The sequence below is a fragment of the Trachypithecus francoisi genome, unplaced genomic scaffold (genome assembly GCF_009764315.1).
Source record: "Trachypithecus francoisi isolate TF-2019V2 unplaced genomic scaffold, Tfra_2.0 Lachesis_group6, whole genome shotgun sequence".
NCBI lineage: Eukaryota > Metazoa > Chordata > Mammalia > Primates > Cercopithecidae > Trachypithecus > Trachypithecus francoisi.
Genome location: NW_022681471.1, coordinates 70413729 through 70420960, shown reverse-complemented (window position 1 = coordinate 70420960; position 7232 = coordinate 70413729).

Sequence of the window (7232 nt, the reverse complement as noted above, 5' to 3'; positions counted from 1 at the left end):
TGGAAAACAAAAAAGAACATGAGTCACTCTTCTTATGTCAGATAAAACAGACTTTAAACCAATAGAAATTAAGAAGGACAATGAAGGGCATTACATGACAATCCAACAGGAAACCTTAGCTATCTTAAATATATATGCACCAATATTAGAGAGCCCAGATTCATAAAATGAGTTCTTCTTGGCCTATCAGAAGACTTAGACAACCACGCAATAGTAGTGGGAGTCTTCAACACCCCACTATCAGCATTAGACAGATCACTGAGGCAGAACACTAACTAACCAAGAAACCCTGGACTTAAACTTGACACTTGACTATTTGGACCTAATAGACCTCTATGAAACACTCTACCCAACAACCATAGAATATACATTCTTCTCATGTGCACACAGAATATATTCTAAGATCAACCATGTGCTCAGTCATAAAGCAAGTCTCAATAAACTCAAAGAAATTGAAATCATACCAAGTGTACTCTTGAACCACAGTACAATAAAAATAGAAATCAGTATCAAGGAGATCTCTCAAAACTACACAGTAGCATTTTAGATGCTAGACATGATACATTGAGAAACTGCAAGACAGGCAATGAACAGAAATGAAATGATTATTAGCCCTTGCTAATTGCAGATCTCCAAGCCAATGGCGTCTAGGTTAGAAAGCCTAGGCAATGAAAGCATGTCCCAGAATCCAGCTGGGTCTGCCTTAGAGATCCAGATGAGTTTATATTCTCTTAATTTACCATAAACGGTTCCACTTGCCCTGTAATATTTATGTAGGTGCAGCGAGATATATTTAGTCTAATGTGAGCTCTCCTTTGGATAGCTAAGAGGAAATCAAGGGCTGTGCAATTGTCTATGAAAACTCTAGCTAACAGATTTAAAGTAGTTTTTGGGGGGCATCCAGAGTAGAAATTGTTCCATTTGTGACTTCTTCCAGGTCCGGAGAAAAATTCTGCACCACCTTTTCTAGTTGTATTATTTCTGCTGTGCGAATTGTAGCCAGCATAGTATGCAAAAAGAGGGAGTCAGTTATCTCTTCTGGGAATTCTCCCCAATAGTTTGTGCTCACCTCATCTTGAAGGTTTCTGGACTTCTTCCCCATGTAAACATGGAGAGGTACTAGTGCTAAATATCTCGATTCTCTATCATTCATCCATATTCTCCAGGCTAAGTTAGTGGCAGATGAGGGTAAGCCTCATGTCCACTTAAGTAGTATCCAGGTGGGATACAGGCTGTATTGGGAGTGTGAATATCACTTGGCCCATCATGAGTAAGCCCATTTTTGTCACTTAGAGGGGTAAATTCCTTGAGTGGAGCCAAATAGTTCCTGCAAAGCAGCTGCAGTGTCTTTGAATAGAACAAATGTTTATTCCCATTCCTGAGGGTCTAGGTTTTGCTGTAAGGTTGTAATGACCTCAGTAGAAGCATTTTGTTGATATGAAGTCAAAGTCTGTTTTTCTCACAAGACTAGAATTTGGAGAGGAAGTTGTAAGTACCAGAAGCAGTCTGCAAAAGGAAACCTACTTTTTTTTTTGGTGAATTTAATTTATTTATTTACTTTTTTTTTTTTTTCACTGAGTCTCACTGTTGCCCAAGCGGGAGTGCAGTGGTGCAATCTCTGCTCACTGCAACCTCCGTCTCCCAGGTCAAGGGATTCTCCTGCCTCAGCCTCCGGAGTAGCTGGGATTACAGGCACCCACCGCCACAACTGGCTGATTTTTATATTTTTAGTAGAGACGGGGTTTTGCCATCTTGGCCAGTCTGGTCTCGAACTCCTGACCTCAGGTGATCTGCCTGCCTTGGCCTCCCAAAGTGCTGGGATTACCGGTGTGCGCCACTGTGCCTGGCCTTAGTTATTTATATATGTATTGATACCTTTTTATTATATTTTAAGTTCTAGGGTACATGTGCACAAGGTAGAGGTTTGTTACATAGGTATACATGTGCCATGGTGGTTTGCTGCACCCATCAACTCGTCATTTACATTAGGTATTTCTCTTAATGCTATCCCTCCCCCATCTCTCCACCCCCTGACAGGCCCCGGTATGTGATGTTCCCTGCCCTGTGTCCATGTGTTCTCAATGTTCAACTCCCACTTATGAGTGAGAACATGAGGTGTTTGGTTTTCTGTCCTTGTGATAGTTTGCTTAGAATGATGGTTTCCAGCTGCATCCATGTCCCTGCAAAGGACATGAACTCATCCTTTTTTAGAGCTGCATAGTGTTCCATGGTCTATATGTGCCACACTTTCCTAATCCAGTCTATCATTAAAGGACATTTGGGTGGTTCCAAGTGTTTGCTATTGTGAATAGTGCCACAATAAACATACATGTGCATGTGTCTTTATAGTAGCATGATTTATAATCTTTTGGCTATATACCCAGTAATAGGATTGCTGGGTCAAGATCACTAGTTCTAGATCCTTGAGGAATCGCAACACTGCCTTCCACAATGGTTGAACTAATTTAACTCCCGTCAACAGTGTAAAAGCGTTCCTATTTCTCCACATCCTGTCCAGCATCTGTTGCTTCCTGACTTTTTAATCATTGCCATTCTAACTGGCATGAGGTGGTATCTCATTGTGGTTTTGATTTGCATTTCTCTGATGACAGTGATGATGAGCATTTTTTCAGGTGTCTGTTTGCTGCATGTATGTCTTGTTTTGAGAAGTGTCTGTTCATATCCTTTGCCAACTTTTTGATGTTTTTTTTTTTTTTTTCTTGTATATTTGTTTGAGTTCTTTGTAGATTCTGGATATTAGCCCTTTGTCAGATGAGTAGATTGCAAAGATTTTCTCCCATTCTGTAGGTTGCCCGTTCACTCTGATGATAGTTTCTTTCACTGTGCAGAAACTCGTTAGTTAAATTAGATCCCATTTGTCAGTTTTGGCTTTTGTTGCCATTGCTTTTGGTGTTTTAGTCTTGAAACATTTGCCCATGTTCTGAATGGTATTGCCTGGGTTTTCTTCTAGGGTTTTTATGGTGTTAGGTCTTACATTTAAGTCTTTAATCCACCTTGAGTTAATTTTTGTATAAGGTGTAAGGAAGGGATCCAGTTTCAGCTTTCTACATATGGCTAGCCAGTTTTCCCAGCACCATTTATTAAATAGGCTATCCTTTCCCCATTGCTTGTTTTTGTCAGGTTTGTAAAAGATTAGATGGCTGTAGATGTGTGATGCTATTTTTGAGGCCTCTGTTCTGTTCCATTGGTTTATTTATCTGTTTTGGTACCAGGACCATGCTGTTTTGGTTACTATAGCCTTGTAGTATAGTTTGAAGTCAGGTAGCATCATGCCTCCAGCTTTGTTCTTTTTGCTTAGGATTTTCTTGGCTATGCGGGATCTTTTTTGGTTCCTATGAACTTTAATGTATGTTTTTCTAATTCTGTGAAGAAAATCAGTGGTAGCATGATGGGGATAGCATTGAATCTATAAATTACCTTGGGCAGTGTGGCCATTTTCATGATATTGATTCTTCCTATCCTTGAGCATGGAATGTTCTTCCATTTGTTTGTGTCCTCTTTTATGTTGTTGAGCAGTGGTTTATAGTTCTCCTTGAAAAGGTCTTTCACATCCCTTGTAAGTTGGATTCCTAGGTATTTTATTCTCTTTGTAGTAATTATGAATGGGAGTTCACTCATGATTTAGCTCTCTATTATTGGTGTGTAGGAATGCTTGTGATTATTGCACATTAATTTTGTATCCTGAGACTTTGCTGAAGCTGTTTATCAGCTTAAGGAGGTTTGGGGCTGAGATTATGGGGTTTTCTAAATATGCAATCACGTCATCTGCAAACAGAGACAATTTGACTTCCTCCTTTTCTAACTGAATACCTTTATTTCTTTGTCTTGCCTGATTGCCCCAGCCAAACTTCCAACATTATGTTGAACAGGGGTAGTGAGAGAGGGCATCCTTGTCTCGTGCCGGTTTTCAAAGGGAATGCTTCCAGTTTTTGCCCATTCAGCATGATACTGGCTGTGAGTTTGTCATAAATAGCTCTTATTATTTTGAGATACGTTCCATCATACCTAGTTCATTGAGAGTTTTTATCATGAAGGGCTGTTGAATTTTGTCAAAGACCTTTCCTGCATCTATTGAGATAATCATGTGGTTTTTGTCGTTGGTTCTGTTTATGTGATGGATTACATTTATTGATTTGCATATGTTGAACTAGCCTCTTGGATCCCAGGGAAGAAGCTGACTTGATCACGGTGGATAAGCTTTTTGATGTGCTGTGGGATTCAATTTGCCAGTATTTTATTGAGGATTTTCGCATCGATGTTCATCAGGGATATTGTCCTAAAATTCTCTTTTTTTGTTGTGTCTCTACCAGGCTTTGGTATTAGGATGATGCTGGCCTCATAAAATGTGTTAGGGAGGATTCCTTCTTTTTCTATTGATTAGAATAGTTTCAGAAGGAATGGTACCAGCTCCTCTTGTACCTCTGGTAATATTCAGCTATGAATCTGTCTGGTCCTGGACTTTTTTTTGGTTGGTAGGCTATTAATTATTGCCTCAATTTCAGAACCTGTTTTTGGTCTATTCAGAGATTCAACTGCTTCCTGGTTTAGTCTTGGGAGGGTGTATGTGTCCAGGAATTTATCCATTTCTTCTAGATTTTCTAGTTTATTTGCGTAGAGTTGTTTATAGTATTCTCTGATGGTAGTTTGTATTTCTGTGGGATCCGTGGCGATATCCCCTTTATCATTTTTTATTGCATCTATTTGATTCCTCTCTCTTTTCTTCTTTATTAGTCTTGCTAGCAGTCTATCTAGTTTGTTGATCTCCGTCTCCTGGATTCATTGAGTTTTTGATGGGTTTTTCTGTGTCTCCATCTCCTTCAGTTCTGCTCTGATCTTAGTTATTTCTTGCCTTCTGCCGGCTTTTGAATTTGTTTGCTTGTGCTTCTCTAGGTCTTTTAACTGTGATGTTAGGGTGTCGATTTTAGATTTTTTCTCCTTTCTCTTGTGGGCATTTAGTGCTATAAATTTCCCTCTACAAACTGCTTTAAATGTGTCCCAGAGATTCTGGTACGTTGTGTTTTATTCTCATTGGTTTCAAAGAACATCTTTATTTCTGCCTTCATCTTGTTATTTTACCCCAGTAGTCATTCAGGAGTAGGTTGTTCAGTTTCTATGTATTTGTGTGGTTTTGAGTGAGTTTATTAATCCCGAGTTCTAATTTGATTGCACTGTGTTCTGAGAGGGAGTTTGTTGTGATTTCTGTTCTTTTACATTTGCTGAGGAGTGCTTTACTTCCAATTATGTGGTCAATTTTAGAATAAGTGCGATGTGGAACTGAGAAGAATGTGTATTCTGTTGATTTGGTGTGGAGACTTAGGTACATGTCTATTAAGTCCGCTTGGTCCAGAAGTGAGTTCAAGTCCTGGATATCCTTGTTAACCTTCTGTCTCTTTGAGCTGTCTCATATTGCCAATGGGGTGTGAAAGCCTCCCATTATTATTGTGTGGGAGTCAAAGTCTCTTTGTAGGCCTCTAATGACTTGCTTTATGAATCTGGGTGCTCCTCTGTTGGGTGCATATATATTTAGGATAGTAAGCTCTTCTTGTTGAATTGATCCCTTTACCATTACGGAATGGCCTTGTCTCTTTTGATCTTGTTGCTTTAAAGTATGTTTCATTAGAGACTAGGATTGCAACCCCTGCTTTTTTTTTTTTTTTTTTTTGCTTTCCTTTGCTTTCCTTTATTTGCTTTCCATTTGCACGGTGATGGGTCTTGACTCTTTATCCAATTTGCCAGTCTGTGTCTGCTAACTGGGGCATTTAGCACATTTACACTTAAGGTAAATATTGTTATGTGTGAATTTGATCCTGTCATTATAATGTTAGCTGGTTATGTTGTCCGTTAATTGATGCAGTTTCTTCATAGTGTCGATGGTCTCTACAATTTCGTATGTTTTTGCAGTGGCTGGTACCGGTTGCTCCTTTTCGTGTTTAGTGCTTCCTTCAGGAGCTCTTGTAAGGCAGGCCTGGTGGTGACAAAATCTCTCAGCATTTGCTTGTCTGTAAAAGATTTTATTTCTCCTTCACATATGAAGCTTAATTTGGCTGGATGTGAGATTCTGGGTTGAAAATTCTTTTCTTTAAGAAAGTTGAATATTGGCCCCCACTCTCTTCTGGCTTGTAGGGTTTCTGCCAAGAGAGCCACTGTTAGTCTGATGGGCTTCCCTTTGTGGTAACCCGACCTTTCTCTCTGGTTGCCCTTAACATTTTTTCCTTCATTTCAACCTGGGTGAGTCTGACAGTTATGTGTCTTGGGGTTGCTCTTCTCAAGGAGTATGTTTGTGTTGTTCTCTGTATTTCCTGAATTTGAGTGTTGGCCTACCTTGCTAGGTTAGGGAAGTTCTCCTGGATAGTATCCTGAAGAGTGTTTTCTAACTTGGTTCCATTCTCCCCATCCCTTTCTGGTACACCAATCAAATGTAGACTTGGTGTTTTCACATAGTCCCATATTTCTTGGAGGCTTTGTTCTTTTGTTTTCCCTCTTTCTTATCTAATCTCGTCTTCTCACTTTATTTCAATAATTTGATCTTCAATCACTGATATCCTTTCTTCCACTTGATGGAATCACCTATTGAAGCTTGTAAATGCGTTACAAAGTTCTCATGCCATGGTTTTCAGCTCCATCAGGTCATTTAAGGTCTGTTAATTCTAGTTTATTCTAGTTACTCATTCGTCTAACTTTTTTTCAAGGTTTTTAGCTTCCTTGCGATGGGTTAGAACATGCTCCTTTAGCTCAGAGAAGTTTGTTATTACTGACCTTCTGAAGTCTACTTCTGTCAACTCGTCAAACTCATTCTCCGTCCTGTTTTGTTCTGTTGCTGGCGAGGAGCTGAGATCTCCTCTGGAGGAGAAGAGGCGCTCTGTTTTTTGGAATTTTCAACTTTTCTGTTCTGGTTTCTCCCCATCTTTGAGGTTTTATCTACCTTTGGTCTTTGATGTTGGTGACCTACAGATGGGGTCTTGGTGTGGATGTCCTTTTTGTTAATGTTGATGCTATTCCTTTCTGTTTGTTACTTTTCCTTCTAACAGACTCCTCAGCTGCAGGTCTGTTGGAGTTTGCTGGAGGTGCACTCCAGATCCTATTTGCCTGGGTATCACCAGCGGAGGCTGCAGAACAGCAAAAATTATGCCTAATCCTTCCTCTGGAAGCTTCATTTTAGAGAGGCATCTGCTGTTTCAGGTGTCTGTCGGCCCCTACTGGGAGGTGTTTCC